This window comes from Dermacentor silvarum, chromosome 7 (genome assembly GCF_013339745.2).
Source record: "Dermacentor silvarum isolate Dsil-2018 chromosome 7, BIME_Dsil_1.4, whole genome shotgun sequence".
Lineage (NCBI taxonomy): Eukaryota > Metazoa > Arthropoda > Arachnida > Ixodida > Ixodidae > Dermacentor > Dermacentor silvarum.
In genome coordinates, this window is record NC_051160.1 from 49326988 (window position 1) to 49343587 (window position 16600).

The window sequence follows — 16600 nt, forward strand, 5'->3', positions numbered from 1 at the left end:
GGTGTAACGGGTGCCATGGCCTCGAGTTCTCGACGGACGATCCTGGTGACGTTTTCTAGAGCTTGCGCTTGCCGAAGCGTGGCTAAACCTTCGCAGGAGGACGTGGCAGCCGTATTAGGAAGTCGGTCGAAGCGGTGAGTGATACGTTGACTTTTGGCCAGCTCAAAACGACGACATTCAGCGATGACCGACTCCACCGTTGAGCAGTTCTTACACAGTAGCAGATTGAATGCGTCATCGGCTATGCCTTTCAGTACGTGGCCCACTTTGTCCACTTCAGGCATGTCCTTGTCGACCTTGTGGCACAGACAACACGTCCTGAATATACGAGATGTACGGCTCCGTGGACGTCTGAGCACGAATTGCGAGCTCCTGCTTGGCCGCTAGTTGTCGTGCGATAGGTCTCCCAAATAGATCGCGTAATTTCTGCTTACAGACGTCCCAACTCGTCAGATCTGCCTCATGCGTCTCGAACCAGAGTAGCGCAGTGCCCCGCAAATAGAAGATGAGATTCGCCAGCATTATGGTCGGGTCCCACTTGTTGGTGCGGCTGACGCGCTCATACATTGCCAGCCATGCATCGACGTCCACGCCGCTGGTGCCGTTGAATGTCCCGGGATCACGAGGGTGCAAGAGAATGACCGGTGACGGGTCTTGCTCACACTGGGTCGCTTGGTCGGTCATTGTGGTGGCAGCAACGCGCCGTCCGCTGCGAAGATCCAGTTCCCGGTGTTGTAGCGAGCGTACCCCGCACGTCCACCAAAGATGTTACGGGGAGAATATATATACAATGGATATATTTACAGGGTAAGGCGCACAACGCTGCAGCAATCGTTCAGGGGAGCGCGTGCACACCAGAAAAACCACCCGTCGTCGTCGTCATCGTCCGAGCACCGAACCACAGGATCGCCGCTCGTGACAATATAAAGCTAATAGACCACTGATTAACTGCTCTACGTAATATACGGCCTGGGTAAATCCTTCTCTTCCGTTATTCTCAGCTAAAACAGTGGCTACCTCGAAGCAAGTTTCTGCCCCATATGTTATTACCGGTAGGGTGCGACGACTTTTCACGTTTCTTTTCCAGCATAGCCGTAAGCTGATGTTCATGAGTTTATAATGGCTACCCTATGCGCCCCAACCCATTTTTATTCTTTTCAAGACATTCTTCTTGTGATTCGCTCTCTTTGTGTCCCAATTTCTTGACAAATTTGATCTATGAGAAATTGGTATTGATAGGCGGAGTACCGTCTCACACTTCTGCGTTTTTATACGCAGACCCTTTCTTCGGCTTTGACTCTTGTGGTCTACAGTCATTTGCGCCTGTGATCGTCTATTGTGATGAACAGGGCAATATTCTCAATGAATCACAAGTTGATGAAATGATCCCAGTTGAACCTCAAAGACAGTCCTTCTCTGACCTAAATAAAGCATATGGCCATGGAAAAATAATTTCCTCGCCGAAAACCTCTGCTTAGCTTTTCTTTTGAAGAAAATTGCAAAGCGAAATATTTGTATATATTTGCTGAGCCATCCCCTCATCTAAGGTGACACTATCTCCACTGAATCGAACGCCAATAGGGAGTATAAAAAGCATAAAGAGAGGTTCATATTCCGTAGGCTTCTGAATTGCCTCTTTATTTGGAGGATCTGACTCAATAACATATGGGGCAGTGGGTTTTTTTAAAGCCGAAAATTTTTAGGAGTAAAAGTTAAATCTTGCCCTTATTGTACTCGACAATACCTTCTGCAGTTGTTTAGCTATGAAAAGCAAACCATAGTACGAAATATTTGAATTGCTAATCTATTTTTCACTCAATATTATGATAATGGCCTACTATTCGTGCCAGATATTTAATGGAATTGGCTACGTTTTCTTATATTATTAATATTTTAATGGCCACCAAACATCGTCTAGTATGCGCATAGTCACGATACAACGCGAATATATTGTCGAAAGTCAATTACAATATCGCGTAGTTTTATTAGTGCTTTTCTCTGGAACATGTGTTGCAAAGCCCTTCTAACGTAATCCGTAATGATGCATAAACGTTCTCTTTCTTGTTTCCCAATGTGTGTTCTCATTGCTAAATGGCTGTGCAGGGTGCTGTACACACTTTGATTCCGTAGTTGCTCTTATGCTTTGCGGAAATTGTGAATGATATGGCGCTTTTTAACTATGACTGCAACCATCTAGTTCCTTCGAATTCCCAACAATATTTCTGCTGAAATAGTTTAGGTGTTTTTAAACTATCACATGAGTCTGCAGCCTCCAATAAAAAATATTGTACTTACCACAATCACACAAACACAATTCTGGTTTTCAGTGCAAGTTAGGCCATAGGGAAACTGGCATGCCACCGTCCACCGCCGGTAGCAATCCTCATCTTTTCTCGCTGAGTAGACAAAAAAAAAACATTCGCACGAATGAAACTACCTTTGTATTTTGTACATTTCTTGTTTACTTTGCCTGTATGTACCTGTATGCTTTGGCAAGGAACAAACATTTGGTCATTATCACTTACCAAAGTCACAAAATACAATATAAATGTCTAGTAGTAAAACCGCTCAGTCGGAGCCCGTAGCGATTTTTTGTTTCATAGCGCGGGGCTGGGCTGAATAACTACTCAACAAGAAATGTTACAACATTGTGTAGCAGTGGTTCCCGAGTCATTACGGCACTAGTTGGCAATAACCACACTGAATTTACCACTCGATCAGTACACCACGCCACTCGGAGAGTAAAAATACCTCCGTCTTGAACGAAAGCTTTTTGAAATGTTGGACCCTAGGTGCCTGGAACTCCCTCCAACATTTCAATTGGCGTCTGAAATTTTAGACTTGCATAATGCCTCAGCTATCACTAAGCATTTGGCACCGCGATGCGATGATAATGTCGCTTGTGCCTGCGTGTGGCATTCGCAGAAAGCTGTTCGTAGCTGATTGTAACGAAGTACACAAATCCCTGCGACAGTTGCAGGTGTGAGGACATTCTCTCCACATCTGTGTCTTTCCCCGCTATGATAGCCAGCGTACTCTACGCCGCATCACTTTACATCAGCTAGAACAAAAAAAAAAAGACACATGCCGACAGTGCACTGACTCATAACTGAAGCTAATCGAAAAAAAGAACAGATAACAAAGAAGATGATGGTTTCTTGGCATCCCCTTTGAATCTATCTGGTGACAAATTTTCGTCTAGCCTGCTTGAGCTAATCAGATATGCTATACATGTTTTCCAGTCTAGCATTGTATCCACATCTCCTTAATATTTTTTCGCTCACTCTAAACTTCATTTACCTTGCAGAGTAACTATGCCTAGAACCTATCCGGCCCTATGGACATTTTCCTTTCTTTTTTTCCACCAATACTCTAAACAACTTTTGCGTATCTCGACTAATCATCGGTCGATGATTCTAACAAATTGAAATCCAAGTGCTTCTGCATCATTTACGTTACCTGCGGGTCTCGCTGAGTGTATTCGCACTTTATTTGGATGGGGTGAGTTGGCTCTAGATTTTGCTGCAGCAGACGCATGTTTCAACCTATCATGAATATTTGCTCCAGTATGCTTCCGTCCTAGGTTAAGGAACTGCCATTTCTGTTAGTGTACACATTTTTCCACCTAATTTCTCTCTTGTCATCTTTGTAAATTAAAGAATGGAGGTCGCCGGTCCAATCCCAACCGCGGTAGTCGCATTCCAATGGGGGCAGATGTGTGATTGCGTGGGGCATTGGTGTGCAATGTAATGGTTGCAAATAAATAATCGCCGGCTGTAAAAATAGCTTCAGGAGTTCCCCGTTACAACATGCCTGATAATGAGACCTTGGGCGCTATAACGTAAAGTGATTCCAAGCTGTTTTGATTCCAATTTCTGCAATCAGCTTCCACGATTGGTCAAAACATTTTCGAGCCACTCCCAACTTCGGCAGTCTGTCACGCGACGTCACGTAAAACGCGACAGCTCTCCTTGATATGACGTGTACACACTGATTATGCATGATTAAGCCGCACAAAAGGAAAATAATCATTCCTGATTCGACGCCTTTTCACCATAAGCCCTCTGCTTTCGGTGAAATATTTGCTGGTTACACCCACTTTGCCTGTCTGTCACGCGACCACACAAAACCGCGACAACTCACCACGCCAAAGTGACATGTACGCGAAAAAATGCATTAATATAGCCGAACAAAACTGAAGATTTTTCTGAATAGCCACACACAGCCCCGTTCCGAAAGGAATAGAAGGTGGCTGCCCGCCGATCGCTCAGGCCCTCGCTACTCGCACCTGCCGGGGAGCATGTATTTATTTGCGCACGATAAACCTTTTCGCGTGGCAGTAAAAAGTTATCGAGCCCTTTTGGCATGCATACGACATCACTGCCAACTCTTCCATGCTGAGGATCCGTTTTAGCGGCATTCTTATCCTTCCGTTGCACGCCGCCGCGATTTTCAACCAGCCACCGCAAGCCAAGTAAGGCGAAGCGGACCAATCGGAGAAGCCAGCACCACCCTCTTCATGCGGCTATCTATTTTCACTGTGCTGGCTCGGCCCCATCGAAACCCTCTCCACTAGAGCGTGCTCCTCGCCTCTTGTCAGCCAATTCGATAAGAAAAACCGCTGAGTGTAGACAATGTTATTGGTTTTGAAAATGAACAAAGTGACCTCCTATAAACGAGTAGTGTGTTTTATTGGGTTGTTCAGAGAATGCTGCGGGTCACCGCCAACGCTTTTGACGTCAGGCGTTTCGAATCAAAACCTTTCGGAATCATGTTACGTTATAGCCCCCCTTGTTTTTGTTACGTAATACCGTTTACTTGTATTTATTTTCCCCTGCGGGCTTGATAGTGAATAATACAAAACGTAACTTAAAACAAGGGTGTAGGAAAAGTTAAAATCACGAGGTTATATTAAACGACATGCTGCTGTGACCCCAGGCATGTTGGTACTTGTACGTTGTCTTCATGAATGAAGAAAAACAAGTGTGACAGCTTTACTTAACTCTCAAAACTTGTTGCATTGACCATAACGCGACCTATTCTGATAAAACAACAAAGAATCAATAATAAAGAGTATGCACCAAAATGTTTACACTAAAAAAGAAATTGTAACATTTTGCTCGCCAAAACCACAATCTGATTAGAGGTACGCCGTAAAAAGGGCGTCGGCATAATTTTGACTACCCCCATGCATTCAATGCATAGTACACAGGTGTTCTTGTTTTCCGCCCCCAACGGAGCGCAGACGCTGCGGTAGGAAGTCAAATATATTGGAATCGAAAATGTTGAACTGTCTAGAAATGAATAAGATTTTCAAAAGCTTTTTTTTCCCCAAGGAGCCGCGAATGAAAAGTTACATCTAGAATAGGCTTACATTTTAACTAAAATATACAACCTACTTCGGCGGGATGAGTCTGCGACTGCTAAAGCCTGTCTGTGATTGTATATATTTCGAATTCCCCAACCTGACATTACTATGCCATAGAAAAAGTAGGTTGAATACATCACAAAGAAGATGAAGTCTGCAATTATTTATGTAATCGAGCTTATTATTTCTGTACTATCGCCCAGTTATGTATCACTTTTAAATCTTATATGTAATATTTATTCGTATATAATGTCTAAATATTACATTTTCCTTTGACCGCAGCCGTCTCACTTGACAAGCCGACCTATAACTGCAGGGTTCTTGTGCGGCTCCCCCTAACAGGCGTTCATAACTTTTTTTTTCATTTTTTTGGAAGGTGGCGCGGGGACGCTGGTAAACTACAAGTCCGTGGTCCTCACTGTGTGCGATTGCGGCTGTCGTAGTAAATGAGTTCACAGTCAAAAAATCATCGAAGTCTTTTTGTAGATTTCACTTCAAGCGCGGGTTTTCAACTGATTTCCGGCTGTACTATTTCCTAGCGACATCTGTCAAATCACCATATTTTCACAATTTAGTTGGAAGTTAGCTTTGGCCCCGTTTTTGCTATATTTCGTGCTATTCATTCTTGGAGCGTAGTCGTTTATTACTACTTGTTGGGCTAGTTCGTTCGTACTCATTATGGCATAATAGGACGCAAAGACAAATTGAATCAATACCAGTACCATAACGCTACAGGAAACAACGTTAATCAAAACTATACTTATTTATTGTAGGTAAGATCACTTTCATATTACCGTAAGACCAGCTTGCGCAAATATAATTTTCTGCACTGCCATGAAACTACATAGACGGAAATGCGGAATTGCGCCCTATTTTACAATACAATGATGGGCTTCTTGTTCAGAGCAGCGGAGAGCCACTGTGGTGCCCACAATGAAAACATCATGTTGATTGTAATTCATTACGTGTCCGTTTACTCATTTCACTCCAAAAACTAAATTACATCTCCGTAGTTCCATTTTAGTCAACAAAAGTTCTTCCACACCTTCAAAGCTTCCTTGTGAATGTGATCTTGTCTGCTACGAAAAAAAAAATATTAGTTTTGACTGACACTCTTTGTTATCATATTCCTGTCCATGTATTACTTCAAATTGTTTTCACATCGTATTACACCGTAACAACATTGTAATTTCCATTCCGTCGTCATTGCCACGCCCCATCATCATTTTGTCGTCGTGATTCTCTTCTCTTCTCAGTCTGTGCAAGAATATCTCCAAGGCACACTTATACTCATGTCGTTTGATCAGCAAAGTACTTCCCAATGCGCTCATGAATGGCGTTCACTAAGTGTCACCTAATAACCCTAATAATAAGAAGAAGTGTTGGTAGCTACATATCGACTATATTGTTAGGTGTACCTGAAATATATTGTTACAGGAAGAAAGCAGGCCCAGAAGTGTAGAAGAATGTATATTTACAAGCTATGTATATGGCGTTCAGGCAGCAGCTAGAGTCTTCGTCTTCCTCTCTTCAGTGTGCCGTTCTTCTTTCCCTTCACCGTAACATCACCCTCCCGGTGGGTTAGCTCCGTCCCGATGCAGGTTATAGAGCCTCACCTAATGGGGAGACATAGGGCTTGAGCCTGGCGACGTGAACAAGACCGATGGTGACATTGGGAGACACTGAAGGCTGATCGACAGGGGTGATCTTGTATGTCACGTCGGACAGTTGTCGTAAGATCTGGTATGGACCAGAATAACGGGAAAGAAGTTTCTCCGACAAGCCGACGCGACATGAAGGCGTCCAGAGAAGGACAAGGGAACCAGGTGAAAAATGGTGGTCTCGGTGCCGAAGGTCGTAACGTCACTTTTGAGAAGCTTGCGAGAGTGTGAAGCGATGACGGGCGACCTCTCGGGCCTGGGCTGCTAAGGCAATAGCATCGCGAGCATAACCAGTGCTGGGTGATTGTACTGCGGAAGGTAGCAATATGTCGAATGGCTAGGTGGGGTCGCGGCCACACAAAAGGTAAAAGGGTGAGAATCTGGCAGTGTAGTGTCGTGACGGAACGAGTTGTATGCGAAAGTGATGTATGGTAAAGCGACGTCCCAGTCGCGGTGACTGTCGGAAACGTACATGGCCAGCATTTCAGTTAGTGTGCGGTTGAGTCGTTCGGTGAGGTCGTTTGTTTGAGGGTTGTATGCGGTAGCAAGCTGGTGTTCTGTAGAACAGGAGCGGAGCAGATCATCGACGACCTTCGATAGAAAGTAGCGGCCGCGATCCGAGAGTAACTGGCGAGGGGCGCCGTGGTGCAGGATGACGTCGTATAGTAGAAGTCGGCGACATCTGTAGCCCAGATAGTTGGCATCGCTCGTGCGATGGCAGATCTTTTGGCATAATCTGTTCCTACAGCAATCCATTTGTTTCCTTTCATGGAAATTGGAAAGGCGCCAAAGAGGTCGAGACCCACATGGAAGAAGGACTCTGTAGGGATATCAATTGGTACAAGGAAACCAGCAGGACATACGCAGGGTGAAGCACAAGTTGTTGCATCGGCAGGAAGCGGCAGATCCAGCTGTACAACACCTGCGGAGCAGTCAATTTGGGCAGTCTGTTTCGATACCCCGCACCTCTACCAAAATGTTACAGGAAGAAAGCAGGCCCACGAGTGCAGAAGAATGTATATTTACAAGCGATGTATATGGCGTTCAGGCAACGGCTAAAGTCTTCGTCTTCCTCTCTTTAGTGTCCCCTTCTTCTTTCCCTTCACCGTATCAATATATATATATATATATATATATATATATATATATAGCTACCACTACTTTTTCAACATGCTATGGTTTCATTTCAGTTTGCTTAAAGTGAACTCATTGGCGTGTAAAGAGTAAGTTGCTCAGATTAGTATGTGTGAGACCAGATGTGCACCAAGTGAAAAATTGGGCTGGGCATACATTTGGGCCATTTGCATCTGCCGTTTTATTTATGCAGGTCACAGAAGCCAGAATTAACTGCTAGGTTACAAATTACAGTTTTCGAATAATGATCAACACCGTTCAACTAATAGGGTTTATAAGGTACGCGAGTAATAAAGTGGTAGTTTGCAACATAAGGCTTTTATCGTACCAAAATAAATCTTATGTGATAATTTTTGTCATATAAGTATGGTTCTACATCAGTATGTGTCAGATAGCTATTTTTATACATCAGATTGCAGTAGGGCACAATTTTCCCCCACCGCAATTTTCTCAATGCAAAATTGTGTCAATAGTTCTTTAGAGTTTTTGAGCTATGCAGAAAGCATAAAAATGCATACGAGTTATAGAGGGAAGCAATAAAACGTGCAATCTGCACGGACACTGCCCGTCACACTCTGGTTGTCTTATAAGACCATTTTCGAGCGATTGTTATTTGAAGGTACAGTCTTGGAATGTTGTCGCACATAGGGCGAACATTTGCAGCTGTTGCCCAGAAGCCACAATTTTTTCTTCCACGTGTCTTCTTTCTCAAGCGTGGTGAAAATGAATCCGACGTGACTGCTTCATCCGCTATAATGTGAAAACATCCGCCCCCCCCCCCCCCCCCCCCACCCCACACACACACACATTATGGATCCGTCTCGCAGCACTGACCTTACCAGCACATTTTGTATCAGTCTAAAGTATACTTGTTACGCGTATGCAAAGTTAGTTCTGCGGAAGCCCGCAAGGTGAAGGGATGTTGAAGGAAGAAAAAATTGTCATCCACCTGACTTGTAGAAAGAAGACACTTACTGCAAACTTTGTAGGTACCATTGTCCTTAAAGAAACAGTTCTTCCGTTGACCATCTGGACAACTGATTCCGGTACATTGGTGTTCCAAGCCTATAAAGGTTAATTATAGCAGGTTATTTTGAGAACATAATTGGCCGGCCATTAGCTGTAGCTGCAATTATTTACAAGTTATATTTCTAACAATGTATTCAACCTAAAACTCACCTAATGTTATGTATAATATTAGAAAATGAATTTCTCTGAATTTACCAGGCTAAAAACGACAATTTATCATACAGTTGTTCAACGCAAGTAGTGTTATATGTAGAAATAAACTAGGAAGGCGCTATAATTCTAAGATTATGCATTGATTTAATACTTTCATGACAGCTTTTAGCTGGCCTCGTTGGAAAATGCGCAAATATTCAGTAAGAAAATAGGTATTTTCTAGACTATTACAATAAATCCAAGACAATCCGTGGATGACTAGAGAAATTATCCATTTACGCCGTAGGCTAAAACGGGCTAAAAAACAGAAGAAATCCCCTAGCTTAATTTCTGACCTAAAAGACAAGCTGATTACTAAACATTCCGATGCAAAAGTTAGATATTTCACTAAACCATTGCCTGACTTCTTGATAAAAAGCCCAGAAAAATTCTGGCGGTTTTTAGAAGAGAGAAATGCTGTACCGCGTGAAATATTCGTTGACGGTTGTCTCGTGAATGATGCCCCAAAATTGCTGAGCAGTTTACCCATTATTTATGTTCTGTATTTACTGCTTCCGAGCACGAGGCAACGCATGATAACTCTCTTCCAGTAATGTCTCCTGATTTTATAAGATACGAAGGTGTACTGTGTTTGCTACTTAATCTGAAAACGAAATCCTCAGCTGGTCCGGATAATATTCCAAACACATTTTTGCGCAGGTATGCCGAACCAGTTGCACATATTTTGACACATGTTTTCCGTCTTTCCTTCGAAAACTCTTAATTCCTGATGATTGGCGTACGGCACGTGTAGTGCCAGTGTTTAAAAAAGGTGATCGTCTGAGCGTCGGAAACTACAGGCCTATTTCTTTAACTTGCACGTCATGTAAGCTATTAGAATACATAGTCGCACATTACATCACCTCCTTTCTTGAAGAAAACAACTATCTGTCACCTTTCCAGCATGGGTTTACGAAGCAATTATCAACAACAACACAACTGGTCACAACAATTCACGAGTTCGCAGCATCGCTTGATACGGGAAATCAAATTGATGCTATATTCTTGGATTTTAGTAGGGCATTCAACCTCGTCACGCACAGCAAACTAATTTCGAAATAGCAAGGCATAGGCCTACCTGTTAATTTGATTAACTGGATTCGTTCCTACCTTTCTGATCGTAAGCAATATGTGCAAGTGAGCGAATACGCGTCTAGCGTCCGGGTTGTTACATCAGGAGTCCCTCAAGGTAGCGTTTTGGGACCTGTTCTTTTTTAGTATACATAAATGACATTGTTACCTCAATAGATACGTCAAAATATGTATAAAGCTTTTTGCAGATGACTGCATAGTTTTTAAAACCGTTAACACTCCCAGTGATCAACAATGCCTACAATGTAACCTCTGTGCCGTTTCAAAATGGTGTAATGACTGGTCTATGAAACTAAATAGTGATAAATCAGTCTTCATGCGCATTACACATAATTTAATTAATTTAATTACACATATTCTCTCAATAATTGTCCTTTGACTGAGGTTGATGAGTATAAATATTTAGGTATCACGATTACAAACCGCCTAACATGGTCAAGTCATATTACTAAAACATGCTCATCCGCTTCTAAAAAGCTCGGTTTCTTGAGGCACAAACTAAAAACAGCTCCGTCAGAAATAAAACTACTGGCATATAATGCTTTTATAAGACCTAAATTAGATTACGCTAGTGTCGTTTGGGATCCATATCTCAAGAAAGATATTAGGAAACTTAAGATGGTGCAACGAAAAGCTGTCCGTTTTATATTTAATGCTTACCAAAGAAACAACTTGCCGTCAACACTCATGGCTAGTAATAATATCCCTGTTTTACAACACCGAAGAGCAGTTGCTAGGCTGAAATTTCTCCACTCACTGTATTTTGGTAAATTTAACATTAAACCTGAAGCCTACTTAACACACCGAATTTCTAGGCAAACTAGACATACACATGCTCATACTCTTGAACCCTACTTTGCGCGCACAAGTTTTTTTATGTATTCTTTTTTTCCTCGGACCATAAATGAATGGAATGCGTTACCGTTGGAAGCAATTTATGATGGGGATAATCCTGATTTTGAGAGATGTGTACCTTTCTGTTTGTGACCACACAGTATAAACTGTGCTGTTTTTTATATTGCGTATTTGTTTGGTTGTGCATTGCACTTTGCTTAATCCTGTTACCTTTTCATTATAATTATGGATTTTACAGTGTTCTACCACTTCGCTGCGTTCTTGTGTTTCATGTTTTGTGTTCCTTGAATTTCTTTTGGCAATGGCTTTTGTTATGCCCCCCTGCTTGGTCTTTCGACTGCAGTATTTTGTAAATAAAATAAAATAAAATCTGCTTGAAAATTCCAGTGAGTTTGTGTGCCCTTTAACAAACCAACGTAACATTTCAATCACAAATATTTATGGTTGTTTTGGCAGGAAAGCAACAATTGTTGCTATGTGTGAAATAGTGGACTACAAAAATTTGTTTGATGAAGAGAAAACAAATTCGGTGTTAGCATTAGTGTGCACAGCTTATACAGTTTTGTATCACTAATATTATGATGAATATCGATCAACTAGAACGATATTACTGCTCACGTCCTCATTCATAATACCCATAGACATTTCAGCGCCACCAACAGGTCTTTCACGTGTTAACACCTCCGTTATACCAACTCCTCATGTATATTAGCTTAGTAAAAAAAAGAAAATCGGCAATATGTTACGCTCCTGTGCCACGTCAAGTTGCACACGTGGTAATGCATTAAGTTGTATGATCGGAGGGGTCAGACTTCCGGCAAAACTAAACGAGCCGCATTAAGTGAACGTACTGCGCTGTCGTTCGACCTCCTCAACGACACATGCAAGCCCCTAATGAACTACCTAAAGGTTCTGTCGTTGTTTCTTTCGTTCTCTCTATCTTTCAGTCTTTCTTCATTTCTTACTTTCGTTCCTGTTTTCACTGTTTATTTCTTTCCTTCGTTCTTTATTTCGTCTCTTCATTCACATTCAGCCATTGCATCCTTGCTTGCTTACGGGGGTATGAGCCGTTCCTGATGACGATATTTTGTGCATAATATGTTTTGCATCATTGGACTAGACGCCGCTTTTTTCTGGTATGAGCCATTGCAACGAGCCACCTAAGGCTTTCGCCTTCACAAATAATTATGTCTGAAATTATATTTACGCATGTTTTATTGATATAGATAGCGCATATGAGATTAATGGCTAATAGCAACGGCTCAGTGAAAATAAAGGTGAATGCTTCGACGCAAGGAAGCGCTGACTTGTTGCATGCCTATTGTCTCTGGAGCTAACACCTTATACTGCCCACCTTTTACTGCACAGTAACAAAATGCCATGCCTGAGGATTCCCAATACATTTGCTTTAATGACAGGAAACAAAACAAAAATAGAAAAAGGAATATAAAAACAAGAAATAAGAAAGACCTTATCTAAAAAAAAGGCTGTGGAGGCCTCGGTCACCCAATTTGTTTCTGCTTTTTGCATACTACAAGCTTCATTTATTTTGCGTGGCGATTGATCTAGGTGGCGAAGTAGAAGTTTGACTCACGCGAATTCTACAGTAGACCCACAGTCACGCATTACATTGACAAGTATGAGGAACACGCTGAGCGTTTTAAGCATGCTGTGGCACTGCCTAATACGCACATTGAAATAGCATCGTGTTTCTGCCACGTACACGTCACCGCACGTGAGCGGGTTATATAGACAAAAACAGTGGCGAAACGAACACAACTTCTTAGCGCGCCTTGCAGGGCTGCCATCTTTTGCCTTGTTCAACATGCTCTAGCAATGGTGCGCAGACGGCACCCGCTTTTACAGCGTAGCTGTATAGCTATGCCTCTCAATGGGGCTGTCGTCTCCGTGGGCAAACACTCGGGAGGCATGCGCCGTCTGCGCTGATGGGTTGCTTGCTTCACCAGCAGATGATGCTCGCCTCTGCTGTGCCCCCTGAATAAAATAAAAGCTAGCGCCATTCTTTCATCTTGCGGCCACGAATGCTGCGAGGAGCCTGAGAGGAGGCAGGAGAGAAGGTCTGCGTCTCCCAATTGGATGAGCGCCGTCATGTGGTATTTCACGCGCCCTTTTATCTACATTTTTTCCTTCTTTTCCGAGTCTCTGCGCACTCACCACCATAACAGTCGGCTGTCGAGTTGATTCGGCTGATGCTACAGTGTACTAGAAGGCTTTGAAAAGCTTCTATAACACTCTAGGCGAGGCATTCGCAAGGGATTTAACATGTGTTCGGCTAAGTTTCGTGGCTACCCGCATCGTTTTAGATTAAGGATTGCTTTTAAGGGTACTGAAGGGGCAAACATGTACGAACCGAGCTTTTTTATTTGTTCACGGGGTACGCAGCTGAGGCATGGGTAAGCTTAAGCACAGTGATATTTCCGCGAGGGTTGCTTTCGCGGTTCCCATTCAGATTTTATTTTTATTGCTTACCCAATCGTCAACAAGTGTACGTAGCTATGGCGTGCATAGGCTATCTGCTGTCGTATATCATGCTAAAAATGTAGCACGCGTAATTATTGTACTGCTGATAGTGCGTTGCTTTGTCAGCCCAAGCTTTTGCCAGACGCTGCAACTTTATTTTGCGAGGACAAGCTGTTCTTGAAATGGGTAAATGATTTTGACTGTCGTGAGCAGGATTTCTCCCCTTTACCGTCTTGGCAGAATGAAGTGGTGCAGTAATAACGGTTTTAAAGCTAGTTTGTGTGCTCATATTGATGTGCAAACTGGGAGAAAGAAAAAAACGGGAGAGGGGGCGAGACCCCCACTATATCTCAGATTATCAGCAGATATATATTGGGAAAACGTATTATATATATATATATATATATATATATATATAATATACAATCTGACTGTTGGATGCTAATACGCGGAGCACGCGTTCGGATGAATGAAAACGTGATCGTTCCGCACATGTTCTACATGGGTCAGCTTTGCCCTATTTTCAAAACTCTTTTAGTTTTCGTGTTTCTGCAGCCTGTGTTTGTGTATATATTCATGTGTCTTCCAGTTATATACCTGTTGATAGTCTGCGCTCGTGTTTGTCTAGTCATGTGCCGCGTTTATTTTTTTTAATATTATTTTTGCGCAGGATCCAAGAAGTCAGGCAATGTGATGCAAATGTTCGCAAAGTGGGGTTCATCAGTTTTTAGACAGACTGGTCAACAGGTGATCTTAAACATCCGGCTGCAGCAACACACGGCATATTCACCAGAGGGAGAACCATTGCAAAGCGTTTTACATTCGCGTTGCAGCGCACAAGGCCCACATTGGTTAGGTGCTCATGGATGGAAACCATTTAGAAGTGTAACTTTCGTCCTCGCATACGCTTTGCTTACAAATAAAGTGCAGGTTCCACTGTGATGTTTGCACTTGAGAGCCAGGTGCCCCGTTTGTCATCAAGGCGTAGGACCAGTTTCAGTGCGTACTGAGGTGCCAGTTTTGTGACGAAATGACAATAGTAGAGGTGCTCCGCGTTGTTCGCGTACATCAGCGCTCGCATTATTCAGGCGAATATGCCACGCCACTTATGTTCGGTCATCACGGGGCTAAAAACTTTAAATTATGAAGCTGCACAAGCTTGACACATGCCAGCCGATTGCGTACAAGCAGGTATACACATACGCACTTTCGAGCAGCGCAAACACATCGACCTGTCGAATCAGTAGGGGCTAAATAGTGCTACTCACACGCAAACGCATCGCCTTTCGCGTGTACCGGCGAAAGCTTTACTTCATCGCAGTCCTTTCACGCCGGGCAAATGTCCTTAGATAGCTAAATTAACAATGTGATCAATGAAATATAAATTACTAGCGAAGCGACTTGATATGTGCAAGCCGAGACACTGTTTTGCCCGCAGGTACACTGGTCATAGGTGACATAACGCTCAAATAAATCTCCGTCAACGTTCTCCAGCATTTGGCCAACCCTGAGAAACTGTATCACCACCCACCCACCACATTTCGAAGGATAGAGGCGGTTCTTCTGTGCCGAGCCTAGACTGGCCAGCTTCTGTTACCAGCAAGGCTACACCTCATCAACCCGCAATCAAACCCGACCTCTAAGGGCCCGGCATGCCAGGTCAAAGGTACGGCCGAACATCTGTGGAGCTGCTCAGCCTTTGACACGATCCGACAAATGACACTTCACTCTCTGGGCGGGAACCGACCTGGCACCCTGCAGGAGTTGCTCGACCCGCCATCGAACATCGGGCCCAAGGACTCACTGCAGCTTTGGCGTGCTTTTTTGGACTTCTTCAGAGAAGAGAAAGGGCCTGACCACCTCTTTGCTGAGCCGACCTCAGAACGACTCAACCTGGAGGAAGGAAGCACCGGTCCCCTTCCCCCACCCCCATGGAGCACCCCTTTTCTGCCGCAAGGTTTTACCTAATAAATGCAGAAAAGCTCTTGCAGGTAAAGGAACATCCTGCACATTGTGTACGCATTACTGTTTACAATATTGTTTACAATTTTGTACGTATTATTGGCGAGACAAAGTGCTCTGATTCCTGTGCTAGTACTCGACACTGAAAGTAATTTGTCCTCGAAACTAGCCTCAAAAAGATTCTTACTAGAAACAGGCCGCTGATCCGAAGTGGCAAAGGAAGTGCGCAGTTACTCAGCCGAACAAGCACAAAAATTATGTACTTCTGCCATTTACATAGCGTTCCGCGATCGCTCCTAGCACAGCACACAATAAACAAGCCTAAAATATGGTAAAAATTTATGCACAAACACCCAACAACAGTTTTTAATATATCACCTCGCGTAACCCTATTGGCGAAGCCCGCGCGCCCCGGAGCGAACGAGGAAAATGTGAGAGCGAGCGACGAGCGAGAGCGCGAGTGGCGAGGAGACCAGGAGAAGGAGACGCCAGGCGCGGAGGAATTTCGCTACCTTTAGCTTTATTCGGAGAGCTTACGTATCCGGGGCAGCGGCGCCATCAGTGGAAGGCGCGCGCCGCATGCGCTGCTGCGTTCCTTGCAACACCAGCACATGGCTGCTCACCTCCGGGCATCCGGGGTAGCTGCGGCACCAGCCGTGCAGCGAAGAGAAAACGAAAGAACCTGAAAGCTCGTCTTCACGCATAGCGTTTGCCGCATGCGCCTCCGGCTACCATTACGGTTGCATAAGCTGCAGTTGCCAGGAAGCGGTAACAGTAGCATATGAAGCAGATAGTGAGGTAACTACAGTTTCTTACGAAAAAGAAG

General features: G+C 43.6%; 1 long non-coding RNA gene across 1 annotated transcript; it reads right to left on the reverse strand.

The window, feature by feature from the left end:
- Window positions 1–2295: 2295 nt before the first annotated feature.
- On the reverse strand, window positions 2296–16337 carry LOC125946730 (uncharacterized). The gene is made up of 3 exons (XR_007467825.1): window positions 16287–16337; window positions 9139–9228; window positions 2296–2396 (listed from the first exon to the last, which is right to left on the reverse strand). It is a non-coding gene; the product is annotated as an uncharacterized LOC125946730 (long non-coding RNA).
- Window positions 16338–16600: the final 263 nt, after the last annotated feature.